Genomic DNA, 14,696 nt, shown 5'->3' with positions numbered 1-14,696 from the left:
CTTTAATCCTTCCATTCAATCCTTCCTTAATCTCTAGAGATCATAATATTCATAATACTTCATTTATTTACTGCAAACTTTTGCTTTCCCTTCACCTTCCTTGATTCAAGTCATTCATTGGCTGTGACTAAGGAGTTTCTTAACAATAAATGTAATTTTAAGATGAATAGAAACTTTCCTGGAAAATTAGCTAGTATTTGTGAAATTTAGAATAATGCTAGGCATAATTAGGTTATATGTGTTGAGTACTCATCTAGGTTCTTTGAAGGTATTATATTAACTGATTTAATCCTTATGTTAACAATTCTACTGTTGCTCCTGGCTTATATTGGGGGAAATAAAGGCCAAGGGAGACAAGAAATTTTCCCAAGGTAACACAGCTAGCAAACAGAGCTAGAGCCCAGACCCAGACTTTTAATGCCTTTAAGTGGCCGGAAAGAGGCTATTGAAGATGTGGGTACCAATTTGTGATGGTTAGTTTTATGTGTCAACTTGGCTGGGCTATGATATCCAATTGATTGGTCAGACATCAGTTGAGGTGTTGTGTAAAAAGGTTTTCTTTTAAAGATGCGATTTACATTTAAATCAGTAAATTTTGAATAAAGCAGGCAGCAGACAAATTCCACCTGCGTTTCCAGCCTGCGGACTCAAGACTGCTGCATTCCCAGCCTGCCCCGCGATTTTCAGATCTGCCAGTTCCAAAACCCTGTGGGAGTCAATTCCTTAAAATAAGTGCCTTTCTCTCTCATTCTGTATCTTTCCTAGTGGTCTGTTTCTCTGTTCTCTAGCCTGAGCACCTTCACGCAAACACATGTGATAAATCTTACCCAGGGTCTGCAATATGGCCATGGGAGGAAGGGCCAGCTCAAAGGAACAGCTTGACAGGGGGAGTTAGGGAAGGACTCCGTGGGGAAGGGCTCCCCTTGGCTCCCTTGGACCCAGACAGCCTGGCTCCTGCCCAGCGGAAGAAAAGGTGTTGGGGAGGATGGGAGGGCAGCTCTGCCTGGAGCACTGGTGGTTCGGGGAGGGAAATGCGTGCAGTTCAAGGGCAGTAAAGAAAACCTCCTTTCCAACCACGGCCCTGCAGGATGGCTCCCGCAAAGAAGGGCGGCAAGAAGAAGAAGGGCCGGTTCGCCATCAACGAGGTGGTGACAGAGAATATACCATCAACGTTTACAAGCGCTTCCAAGGAGTGGGTTTCAAGAAGCATGCCCCTAGGGCACTCAAAGAAATCCAGAAGTTTGCCATGAAGGAGATGGGAACTCTGGACTTGCGCATCGACACCAGGCTCAACAAAGCCGTCTGGGCCAAAGGAATCAGGAATGTCCCATAGCGGATCCGTGTGTAGTTGTCCAGAAAATGTAATGAAGACGAAGACTCTCCAAACAAGCTCTACACTTCGGTTACCTACGTGCCTGTCACCACCTTCAAAAATCTACAGTCATTGCGGACGAGAACTAATTGCTGATGGTCCAATAAAGTTATTGAACTGCCAAAAAAAAAAAAAAAAAAACCTGACCTCAGCAACCCGGGAAGTCCTCCTGGGGCTTGGGAACCAGTCTTTCAATACCTTCATTACTTTCATCTTTCTTTCTTTCTCCCACATGATTTTTGTCAGCTTTTTTGAGACATGCTCTCTAAACAATAAAATCCCCCAGTTTTACGTATAAAGTGTGATGAGCTGTGACACGTGGTTGCCATCGCCACAGCCACGACGCAGCACGTTTCCAGCTCTCCCGAAAGCTCCCTCGGGTCCCCTGCTGTCGGTCCCGGCCTTCCCTGACCCCTGGCTAGACTCTGGTTTCTGCCACTGTGGTTTCGCTTTGTAGAGAATTTCAAATACTGGAATCGTCCAGTATGTACTCTTGCATTGAAGCTGCTTTCACTTTGCATTAAGCATTTGAGCTTCATCCTCGTGGTGACTTGCATCAGTAATTCATTCAGCTTGCTGAATGAATATCCAGATGATGAATATCCATTACTGTACGGATGGACTGTGCGCCTTTGACCAGTGGCACATTTGAATTGTTTCCAGTTCTTGTCTATTATGAGTAAAGTTGCTGTGAGCAGTCAAGTACAGGCCTTTGTGTGGACATGTGTTTTCACTTCTTTGGGTAAATACCCTAGCAGTGGGATTGCTGGATTGTATGGTAAGCATACACTTTACTTTGTAAAAAAAAAAAAAACCAAAAACTGCCAAACTGTGTTACTAGAGTGGCTGTATATGATTTTAGCTTACAATAAGGGGAGAAAGGAGAAGATATATACCTTGCTGTTTAGCCAAAAAAAAAATCAACCCCCCCAAAAAGGCTTACAAGGGGGAAAAGCAGTTTGGAATTAACAGTGGGTTGCATGTCTGCGTGCTATTCCTTTCCAGGGACCACAAAATCAAGAGCGGCCGGTATCCTGACTTCTGCACATTAACATAATATGAGATGGTCATGACTATTTTCAGACCTCAAAATCAAGCACACTAGTGTGTGTGCACTCAGTCGTGCCTGACTCTTTGCAACCCCATGGACTGTAGCCCACCAGGCTCCTCTGTCCATGGAATTCTCCAGGCAAGAAGACTGCAGTGGGCTGCCATTTCCTCCTCCAGGGGATCTTCCCGACCCAGGGCTCAAATCCACGTCTCTTGGGTCTCCTGGATTGGCAGGCAGATTCTTTACCACTGTGCCACCTGGGAAGCCATCAAGTACACTAGGTAAAACGGATTTAAAAAAATTTTTTTAGATCAAATAAATTTCAACTTGGTGGCCACAATCCCTGGGTTGGAGGAGATCTTGACCTCTGTCCTTCAGAAGGTGCTCTTTCCATCTTCAGGGGAAAAGGTGGCAAAGTCTTCCCTGGACCAAGGCAAAGGGCTGGGTCACCAGCACTCCTGGGACAGCAAGTGACCAGTCCCCAGGTCACTTGCCTGCACTGGTGAGTCATGAGGATATTTTTTGCCAGTCTTAGAGGACTGACGAGAGGAAGCCCTTGTTGGTCTGAGTAGTTTCCAAGTGTCGAGTGCCTTGATACTCCTATGAAATTCTTGGGGCACAGGGATGTTTGACCAGGCCAGGGATCCTGTGCCCTGCTCCTCTGAGACATCAACTCCCCTAAGGCAGGACATCCCAAAGAACAAGCCTTGGAGGTCACGTCTCCTTTCCACCCAAGTCCCTGGAGAAGGGCATGGCAACCCACTGCAGTATTCTTGCATGGAGAACCCCAAGGACAGAGGAGCCGGACTGGTTACAGTCCATGAGGTGGCAGAGAGTCAGACACGACTGAGCGACTAACAGTTTCGCTTTCACTTTTCCACCCAAGTTACCTGTAGCTCCTTGAAGAAGAGAAAGAAAGCCACAAAGAAGGGGAAAAAAATACTTTAAAACATTCTGCAAAGAGAGTCATGTTTGTTAACGTGATGAATAGTAACTCATGTTTTCAAAGATGACAAAATGAACACACAAAACTACTAGACATATTGATACCAAATGAAAAAGGATTAATGAACCTTTTTTCACATTCTGCCTTTGAGATGAAGACATGTCCTAGGAGACCCCCCCCAACCCCCTGGGAGACTTTCAGTTTGCTCCCCAGAATCAATTAGCTGCTTCCCTGGGGGAAGCTGAGGGGGGAGGTGAAGATGGGTACCCGCTCCTGGGAGCAGGTGGGGGTCCTGTTCTCACCAGAGCTGGACTACGGGGCTTCTCTCCCCAGGAGATGTATCCTTTTTCAAATTTTTCTTTTTTGATGTGGACCATTTTTTAAAGACTTTATTGATTTTGTTACAGTATTGTTTCTGTTTTATGCTTTGGGTTTTTGGCTTCCAGGCATGTGGAATCTTAGCTTCCCGACCAGAGATAAAACCTACACCGCCTGCCTTGGAAGGCGAAGTCTTAACCACTGGACCACCAGGGACGTCCCCTGGATGTGTCCTTTTAATCTCAGATGCTCAAGTTTTTTCTTGCCACAGAAAGGAAAAGCCAGACTCAGGTGGAGAGGGTGAGGAAACCACAGGCGCCCGCATGGCGAGCCTGCACTGTGCGTCCCCGGAGGCTAACCCAAATCCAAGCTCTCGGCGACTGGGAGTCCCGCCAGTGAGGCCGTCTCCACAGACACACACTAGGTGCTCTGCCAGCCACCGCGGATCGCTGGCAGTGGGACAGCCCCTGCCCGCCCCCTGGTCAAAGTGATTTTCAAGGGGGCCTGGGTGTCATTAGCTGGAGCATCTGACTCCACTCCAGCTGCTGGTGTCAAGGCAACCATCACTTCTATTTTGCCAGATCTAATGACAGGGTCCAGGGCTCACCCCCAGAACCCCCCCACCCCGTGATTCCCGAGCTCATCCTGTAGATGAGCCTTCCTCACAGTGAAGGAGGAAGCAGACAGAACAGGCTCCCTCTTGAAAGCAGGACTCCGTCTTGGGCTGGACTGTGGACTCTGAGCTCTATGCCCAGTATCCATGGAAACGACACACCAACTGGAAGACCAGGTCCCTGGAAGGAAGAGCCCCGGGCTCGTGCCTAGACTGTCCGTCACCTAAAATGATACCCTAATTATCTGTGTAGCAGAATAGAGTCATACATTCTATTATGCTTATTGGGGTATGACCACAGATCTATTGATAAGTGTCCACTATTAACTACCTAGGCTTAAGGCATACGAATCACGGGTTAACTTTGATTGTATCTTTCTTTTCCTTTGTCCAGACTAGTTTCGGGGAATCTGGGGAGGTGGGTTTGGGCACATACACTTAGGGTATATAAGGTTTTCACATAAATTCATCGGGGTCCTTGGCTAAGAGGAGACTGCCTTGGGCCCGCCGCTGTAATAAACTGCACTCCACCATCTGCATTGTCCTTCTGAGTGAGTTGGTTTCCCGGAACGCGTGGCTACAACACTAGCTCACCCTCTTCTCCCGGCTTCCTGACAGCACCTGGTTTTTCTGTCTTTGCCTCTGGCCACTCTCTCCCTGCTGGCTGCTAGCCCCCACCAGGCCTCTCAGGGGCGGCATCGGTCAGCTCAGCCCTCCCCCTCCGTGTCCTGCGGACCGGCTCTTAGGTCACCTGCTGGAGCTCCGGCTCCGTCCTGAGCACCCTCTCTTCCGCCGCCCTCCAGTTTGGAGACCACCGCTCTCATCTGCGGAGATTTCACGAACTCATCCCTCCCAGACCCTTTTCTGGGAGGGTGGAGTCAGGCGCTGCTGGGCAACAGGACAGGAGTGGCTCAACTGTTATTTGGCTACTCTTTCCTTACCTCTATTAACTAACCATCAGCTCTTCCCTTTGTTGACTGTAGCTGGCAATTTTTGCTGACTCATTATCCGTTGTTTGGGTCACACGACTAGGTTTTGGAGGAAGGAGGGTTTTGAGGTTGAAATTGACAGAGGGAAGTTCAGCGGTCAGAAAGTCAGTGAACTTTAATTTTTTACTTGAAAAGCTCATTACAGATAATGATACAACAAAATACAACAGAAACATAATTTCCCTATCTGTAATTTTCCTTCCCAGGCCTTACCACAGTTTATATTTATTGCATATATTTGGGAACTTATGTTTTAATTTGTCCTCCATTAGAGACTCCATCAAGGACCTACTGTATAGCACAGGGAACTGTACTGAGAACTTTGTAACAGCCTGTAAGGGAAAAGTCCTGGCTCTGGCTCAGATGGTAGAGAGTCCGCCTGCAATACAAGAGACCCGGGTTTGATCCCTGGGTCAGGAAGATTCCCCTGGAGAAGGAAATGGCAACCCACTCCAGTACTCTTCCCTGGAAAATCCCATGGATGGAGGAGCCTGGCAGGCTACAGTCCATGGGGTCGCAAAGAGTTAGACACGACTAAGCGACTTTTCCCTGAGTAAGGGAAAATAATCTGAATATACTTATGTATAAAGGAATCACTGCGTTGTGTACCTGAAATCAGCATATTGTAAATCAACTATACTTTAATTAAGGAAGAAAACTCCATGAGGGGCAAGTGCTGGATTTGCCTTGTGGCCTCAGTCATTACCAAACTGCCTGACATATGATAGGAGAACACAAAGCATGTTGGGTGAATGAATTATTTAATTAACACATCAGACAAGCAATCAGTGTATGACAGAACCAAATTATCCTCTTATTCACAGCAAGTCCGTCCTGCCCCGCTCCGCACCAGGACATGTACTTTGAGGGGTGTGTGTATATGAGCACTGACAGGCCTGTTAAAATAGCATGTACTTAATGATACACTGGATCCCCAGAGAAGATTTAAAATATGAATCCTTCGTGTCTTTTTATCCCCATGCAGCTTACAAGCTAAGCAACAGCAGATCTCAAATGCCAGATAAAAAGTATCGCCCAGAATGTGGTACATACATATGGGGTATGATCTGACCTCGGAAAGAAAAGATATTCCAACCCAGGCCACCACATAGACGCACCTGGAGGCCATTATGCTAAATGAGCTCCACCTAAGGGATAAACCCACCAGCTTCCCTCGAAGCTCAGTCGGTAAAGAGCCTGCCTGCAATACAGGAGACCCAGGTTCGTTTCCTGAGTTGCGAAGATCCCCTGGAGCAGGAAATGGCAACCCACTCCAATATCCTTGCCTGGAGAATCCCATGGACAGAGGAGCCTGGCAGGCTACAGTCTATGGGGTCGCAAGAGTCAGGCACCACTGAACAATGTGTGCGCACGGGCACGCGCACACACACACACGCCCAAGGGATAAATACTGTTGATTCCACTTAAGTTAGGGAAGCAGAGCAAATTCACAGGAACAGAGCATAATGGTGGTTGTCAGGGGCTGAGGGGAGGACGGAATGGAGAATTATTTTTAATAGATATAGAGTTTCAATCTTGCAAGATGAAAAAAGCTCTGGACATGGTTGATGGTGATGGTTACCCAGAAATGTGACTACACTTCTGCCATTGCACCGTGCACTTCAAACTGGTTAAAACAGTAAATTCATATTTCACCACAATGTAAAAAAAGCTTTTAGAAGGATAGCCCAAATGCTGTGGGAACTCTGTGCCTCCCAAGAAGGTTCTTTTTGTTTTTTGCTTTTTTTTTTTAATGTTATTTGGCTGTGGGAGATCCTGGTTACGGCATGCAAACTCTTAGTTGCGGCATGTGGGATCCAGTTCCCGGACCAGGAAAGGAACCTGGGCCCTCTGCACTATGGAGCAGGAGTCTCAGCCACTGGATCACCGGGGAAGACCCCTTCCAGGAGGCTACTGATGCCGGTGCTAAAGCTAGTAGACAATTAAATGAGACCACAGGAGGCAGGAGTGTCCTGAGTTTAATGAAAGATGATGTGAAATGAGAGAAGGAAGATGTGGATCTTCAAGTGTTTTTCGTGTGAAAGGTGTTTGGAATCTCTTCCTGAGCATGCTGGGGGCATGGGGTCTGAACAGTATCTTAGATCTGCTCGTGTCTGGACCACCTCTCCCATTTCAGCATGGATCCCAGTTCAGTTCAGTCCCTCAGTCGTGTACAACTCTTTGTGACCCCATGGACTGCAGCACACCAGGCCTCCCTGTCCATCACCAACTCCCGGAGTTTACTCAAACTCATGTGCATCGAGTCAGTGATGCCACCCAACCATCTCATCCTCTGTTTTCCCCTTCTCCTTCTGCCTTCAATCTTTCCCAGCATCAGGGTCTTTTCAAATGAGTCAGTTCTTCGCATCAGGTGGCCAAAGTATTGGAGTCTCAGCTTTAACATCAGTCCTTCCAATGAACACCCAGGACTGATTTCCTTTAGGATGGACTGGTTGGATCTCCTTGCAGTCAAGGGACTCTTGAGAGTCTTCTCCAACACCACAGTTCAAAAGCATCAATTCTTCAGTGCTCCCAGGACTCCTTATTTGTCACAAGACTCACCAGGCAGAACAGAGCTGCTCAATTACATTAGTGAAGTCGTTCAGTCGTTTCCGACTCTTTGTGACCCCATGGACTGTAGCCTACCAGGCTTCTCCATCCATGGGATTTTCCAGGCAAGAGTACTGGAGTGGGTTGCTATTTCCTTCTCCATCAATTACATTAGCTGCTTCCAAATCATGTTTTTTTTGTTTTGTTCTTTTTGTTTTTTTAAAGCAAACTGCATATCCCTTCCAACCCCAATCAGCACTTAGCCACACAATGACCTCAGTATCCCCTGTTGCACGGGGACAGAACCATTCAGCCTGCAGGTTCAGATGTGGCTCTGAGGCAGATGGAAAATGCCAAGGGAGCGATGTTCACAGGGCGGGGTGGAGGCCCGCTGGTCCCTTCACAAGGGCCAGGCCATGGTGGGGAGCTTTTCAGAGACTGATAAATGCTGCTCTTACATGTCGTCTCTTTTCAGCCTCTTCTTTCTCTTCCATCCGGCAGAGGTGCTGGATGGCCCTGAGTTTCCGTAGCCACAGGAGTCAGCGTGGCCTCGATAGAGGGGCTTCCCCGCCCGTGTGGACCGCCAGCACTGCTATAGGCCATGCGGAGAGGGTCTCACAGCAAGAGAGCCGAAAGCCGCTGGCGCTTCCATCCAATTCTGTAGCACTCCAGCGATGGGGTTCCACTTTAGCTCCTTTTAGCATTCAACGCCCAAAAACTACAATAGAAATTTCCTTCTAAGGCACTCAGTCCTTTGGGGAAGCACTAGAGAAACCACAGATTTACAACCTGATCATTCCGTTTCTTTACACATACAATCAAAGTTATCATCTTTACTGAACTGGAACTCTCTTTTTCTTGGGTTTTAAGACATCTAGGATAAAACCTGAGCACTTACCACATTTTGGAACGGATGAAGCAAAGGCCCCGTGCCCAACATGCATAAAAGCCAACTCTATGGCACCAACTCTTGAGAAAAGAGCCTTTTCAGAAGCTTGACCCACAAGGCTCTCAAATCTGTCTCCGAGATCCAGGGTCCAGGGCTCGTGGTGAAATCTAAGGAGACAGTGGCATTTCAAACTTGGACGCTGATTGGTCAGGTTTCCCATACGAGGTACTCCTGCTGCTGGAAGCCAGGTTCTTCTTGTTGAGAGAACTCTCACTTTGCAAACGGCCCCACTTTGCGTTTCTTTCCTTCCAGTTTCACGGGCTGAAGCTTCTCGGTGTCTGAGTTCTCGCCTTGCAGGGCTGTCTCCGTACAATAACTCAAGGTTTGATTAACAGACCTACGGAGGGAGGCAGAGCCAGTTTAAGCTGGTCTTGCGTCTTACGCAATGCTTCACTTTTACATGGGAAAAGCTTTTCTTAAAAGAATTTATTTTACCAGACTTCCCTAGTGGTCTAGTGGTTAAGAATCTGCCTACCAGTGAAGGGGCATGGGTTCAATCCCTGCTCCGGGAAGATCCCATAGGCCTTGGAGCAACCAAGGCCTCCCTCCGTGCACCACAACTTCTGGGCCCTTGAGATCTCAAGCACATGCCACCGCAAGAGAAGCCCCCATTCTCTGCAACCAGAGAAAGCCTGTGTGCAGCAGCGAAGACCCAGAGCGGCCAAAAGTAAGTAATAATTTTGAAATAATTTTAAAGATGTATTTTATTGATCTATAGCAGATTCACAATGTTGTGTTGATTTCCACTTTACAGCACAGTGATTCAGTTACACATCTTTTATCAGATGGAAAAAGTTGGAAGGTTTGTCCCCCTGCAGGTAGACACAGCTGCCTTTCCTTTGCCGTTTGCCTCCTAAGACTCTGCTGGTGATTTGCCTGCTTTCAAACACTTAGGAGCATGATGACTCTTCCCACAAATTAATCTTCATATTGCCCCAAATAGCCAACCATCACTGCCCATGGTTAATGGCTATGTCCTTGGCCAAACATAGTACAAAGCTCTAAGTGGGAGAGCAGCCCACCATGATTGATTGAAAATGCTTTTAAAACGGGTGATCCTTGCTTCATGTGATGCTGGGTCAGTGGAGGAGGAATAGAAGTACCACAGTCACTGGGTACCCCGGAAGTTCCCACACCCTGAGCTCCCCAAGACTGTGGTCTTCGCCTGGGAGGATGTCTGTGGATTGGAAGAAACGAGTGTACATCAATTTGTCCAAAGCCCATTTTTTTTTTAACATGTGGGAATTCTGCTGTTCCAATGACCCAGATGCTTCTGTGCATGTGGGAGTTCTGCTGTTCCAATGACCCAGATGCTTCTGAACAGGTCAGGTGACGGAGAAAGTACACCTGCTCCTCGAAGATGTGTTCTTCAGGTGCAAGCGCCTCCATCACCGGCCCCTGCCGCCCGGGTCTAGACCAGCGAGATCCTTGCTTATTCTTAGCAAGGCTCAGACAAGCCGGTAAGACGTTTTCAAAAGAGCTGTCAACTCCAACCTGGCACTTGCCATCTACCTCGACAAGGCTTCAATCATGTGCTGCCACAGCTGCTGACCTGCACCACCCCCCGGAGGACGCTCAGGGTGGAGATCAGAAACGAGACACTCTGTGCTGGGGTGGCGGGGGTGGGAGCCGCGGGGCGACTGACAGGACAGGTCTTGAGATAGGTATTTTCAGCAGCTGCTTTTATGAGCCCAGTTCTTGTATCTCCTCATATCTAGAAAAGCACTAAAATCCTTCATCATGACGACTGTTCCTCGTGACTAGCAAAGTTTCAGAGACCAGCAGAAACCTTCTGGACAAATACATGCTTAATTGCATGTATTCCCCCTTCACCAAAATCACACATATACACTGACCTTCCCACTGCCTCTCCAGAACCATCTCTCAGAGCTATCTGAGGTCCTGTCTCCTGAGCTGCAGTCCTCATCTTGCCCCAAATGCAACTTAGCTTGTAACTCTCACATTGCACATTTTTTTAAGTCAGCAAATAGTAATAGAAAATCGGGTCAAACGAACGGGAACATATAATTAACAGAAAAACAGTTAAGCTTTAGGAAGAGAAACAGAGTGTACAGTGATAGTTGCCAAGGGCTGGGAACTGGGGGAAATGGTGAGATTTTATGGGTCAAAGGGTACACGTTTCTAGTTAAGATTAACTTCTGTCCATCTTCTGTGCAGCATGGATGATTATAGCTAACAATACTGAAATTCACTTGAAAGCTGCTGAGAGAAGAGTTTTTACATTTTTTGGCGGTGCTGTATCTTCCTTGAGGTGGATGGGCCTTAAAAGCTCTCAGCACAGAAACGCAGTGGTAACTACATAAGGGGATACAGATGTCAGCTAACACCCTGGCGGTAATCATATAAATGCAATCTATAAATGTATCAAATCAACACACTGCACACCTTAAACTTGCAAAGTTCCGATACTAACTGTGTGGGCTTTCTGGTGACCAGCCCCGCTTTGGAAGATTTCTGGGGGCCCACCCAGAGTCACTTCATCAGCATGACAAAACACTCCTGTCTCAGGAAATTCCAAGGGTTTTTGAAGTCCTGCCAGAAACTGAGGATAAGAACCAGGTATAGTCTTTATCACACCACACAAGCAAACACACAAAACCGTATTTTCAATTTTTCTCTTCTTGCTCAGTTAACTCTGTATTGTCTCTGAGGGCGGTGACAGTGACTTTTTTCCTAGTAGGACCAGAGACACAAGATTTACATTATTGGGAGGGAGCTTAGAGAACCCCTTTTTAACAGATAAGGAAACTAAGACTCAGAGAAGTTACTTTACTTGTCTGAAGTCCTAGCTGGTTGGTGAAAGAAGAGCGATTACATCCCAAATCTTCTTTGTGAAATGTGTACTTTACAGTAAGCCATAATTTCTTTCTCTTTGGCCGAGACTCGCAGCTTGTGAGATCTTAGTTTCCTGACCCGGGATTGAAGCTGGGTCCCTGGCAGTGAAAGCACTGATCCTGACGACGGGACCCCCAGGGAATTCCCAACCGTAATATCTCTGAATGCCGCTTAGCGATTTTGGAAAGGACTCAGCTCTTCCAATACAGAGTTCTCCACACACCTGCCTCCAGAACCCAAAGCCAAGCTGCTCTTGGTCACACGTGGCACCAGTCCCCCACCCTCCAGTCCTAATGAAGGAGGAAGCAGAAGGAACAGGCTCCCTCTTGAAAGCAGGACTCCATCCTGGGCCAGACTGTGGACTGGGAGATCTAAGCCCAGTATCTATGGAAACAACACACCAACTGGAAAACCAGGTCCCCCAGATGGAAGAGCCCCAGGGCTTGTGCCTAGACTCTCCGTAGCCTAAAAGAATACCCTAATTGTCTGTGTAACCAGATAGAATCATAAATTCTATTATGCTCATTGGGGTATGACCACAGGCCTATTGATGACTGTCCACTGTCAACTACCTAGGCTTAAGGCATAGAATCATGGGTTTAAGGCATATGAATCATGGGTTAACTTTGTATCTTTCTTTTCCTTTGTTCAGACTAGTTTCAGGGAATTTGGGGAGGTGGGTTTGAGCACGTACACTTAGGGTATGTAAGGTTTTCACAAAAGCTGGTCAGGGTCCTTGGCTAAGAGGAGACTCTGCCTTGGGCCCGCCGCTGTAATAAACTGCACTCCACTATCTGCATTGCCCCTCTGAGTGAGTTTGTTTCCCGGAATGTGTGGCTACAACACTAACTGGCCTGCAGGTCCAGTAAGGGACTGTTGACAGCCTCAGGCACAGGGTGGGGACAAGATCCAGGCTCAGTCTCAGGGATGACAGAAGGCTGGACTCACAGCACTTCCCTAAAGCTGAAGAACCCTCCCTGCTGGCTCAGATGGTAAAGAATCTGCCTGCCAAGCAGGAGACCCAGGTTTGATCCCTGGATAGGAAGATCCCCTGGAGAAGGGGAAAGGCCACCCACTCCAGTATTCTTGCCTGGGAAATCCCATGGACAGAGGAGCCTGGGGGGCTACAGTCTGTGGGGTCACAAAGAGTCGGACACGACTGAGCGACTCAGCACATGAAGCTGAAGCATCGTGAGGGAGGGAGGGGACCTCGTGCTCAGCAGGCCAAGTGTCGGGTCCCAGCTCCCTATTTCCTGAGGCCCCCACCCTCAGCTTCCACCCTGGTCTCTTCATGGAGGCAGAGGGACGATGGAGGCGAGAAACCTCAGACCCTCCTCCAACCCCAGAATGACAACCGCAGGCTCAGAGCCAGCCTAAACAAGGCTAGTGTGATTACTGTGATATCAGAGAAAAAGTCCTCAAAAAACAAAAACCCCTCCCCATCATCTGAGACTTTCAGTTCCTCTAAGGTAAACAAAGCCTTTCCTTTTATCAGAGATAAGGTTTCATATTTTCAAAGTCCAGCAGAGGGAATCTATTTGTGCAAACGCTCATTAGCGTGCGTGACTGCTGTCTGATCGCGGGTTTTGCTTGCATGTCACCGTGAAGTCACAGCTCTAATAGTCACGGGGGCCCTGAGTGCCCTCAGAGCTCCCCCAGATCCACAGCGAGGGGCTCCCAGCGCCCCTGCATCGGCTCACGTTTCATCTCCAGTCTCCTGCCCCTGCTGATGAAGGAGATGTTTAGGAGAGTGAAACAGGCTCTGGGAGGAGAGGCAGGCCATGTATATCAACTGCAAGTTGACTCATAAGGTTTTGAATTACCTAACCATCAAGAATTACTGCCCAGCTGCCTAAGAAGCAAGAATAACCAAGAATCCTCATATGTCATTGCCTTCTTCCCTGAAGACCAATGAATAAAGAAAGATATGAATTTCTAATATAAATCTCACTATCAAAATAATTCAAAAATGAACCCATCTAAACATGTTTTTATTAAAAAAACACACATGTTTTTTAAAACCACAAATACACCATTTCCTTCATGTAGGTCTTTCATCAAAAGAAATCTTCTCTACTCATTATATCCCCTTCCCCTCTAAGGAATAAATGAAATAAAATTTCCTCTAGACAATTCCATCCTCATCTTCCCAAAACAATTGCCTCAAATACCAGAATTTTAAGACCCTTGAAAGAGGATGAAATATACTAAAAACCTGGTTGCCTTAAGCCAATGAATCGGGCAGAAATTCGCCAAAGCTGGTCTGTGAGCTAGAACCACGTTGGCTTCATCAGTCACCTGGGGGGGCTCCATGACCACGAGCCTGGGGGACTTATCTATCTAAATGTGTCAATGTGCTGTGGCCCTATTTAGGGCACTCCATTTGATCTGTGATATATCAAATTACTATTAAAAAACAATCACCCTTCAAAGTGTGCATAATTTATTTCAGAAAAAGTGACCTTTTAATTTAAATTTTTTTTTTTCTATTTTATTTAATTTTAAAAAATTTTTGGCCATGCCAAGAGACATACGTGATGTTACTTCCTACACCAGGGATTGACCCTTCACCCTCTGTGCTTCAAGTGCAGAGTCTTAACCCCTGGACCACCAGGGAAGTCCCAAGAATTTTTTAAACCTCTATGCGTTTTTTCCCTCAAAATAGTACATTCATCCAACACTTGGGCATCCTTAAATGGAAAGACCATAAAAAGAAACACTAAGAATCTGTACTATGGCTAAACTCTGCACCAAAAGGAAAATTCATAACTTTTAACTACGTTAACCTTTAATTCCAGGATGAATGCCTTGTTTCTTTGCCAAATAGATATTAAAGAATGTTGGTACATCAAGAGAGTGATGATCTTAGAACGCTAATACTGGGAGTGAAAATAAAAGAGCAAAGACGAGTGCCATTTATCTCCTCTTTTATGTGCTAACAGCACTGTCTAATGTGGACAAATAAGTCCATGCATTTATTCAATAAAAGCACCAGGCTATGAGTCAAAGGGCAGAGCGGCTGCACAATTCCCTGGGCCCCACACCAAATAAA

The 14,696-nt window shown here is 46.9% G+C and overlaps 1 pseudogene; it reads left to right on the top strand.

The window, feature by feature from the left end:
• The first annotated feature begins 1,068 nt into the window (after positions 1 to 1,068).
• LOC110122221 (large ribosomal subunit protein eL31-like) lies at positions 1,069 to 1,586 on the top strand (annotated as a pseudogene).
• Positions 1,587 to 14,696: the final 13,110 nt, after the last annotated feature.

This window comes from Odocoileus virginianus, chromosome 27 (genome assembly GCF_023699985.2).
Source record: "Odocoileus virginianus isolate 20LAN1187 ecotype Illinois chromosome 27, Ovbor_1.2, whole genome shotgun sequence".
In the NCBI taxonomy this organism is placed as follows: Eukaryota; Metazoa; Chordata; class Mammalia; order Artiodactyla; family Cervidae; genus Odocoileus; species Odocoileus virginianus.
This window is presented reverse-complemented; position numbering and strand designations above follow the sequence as displayed.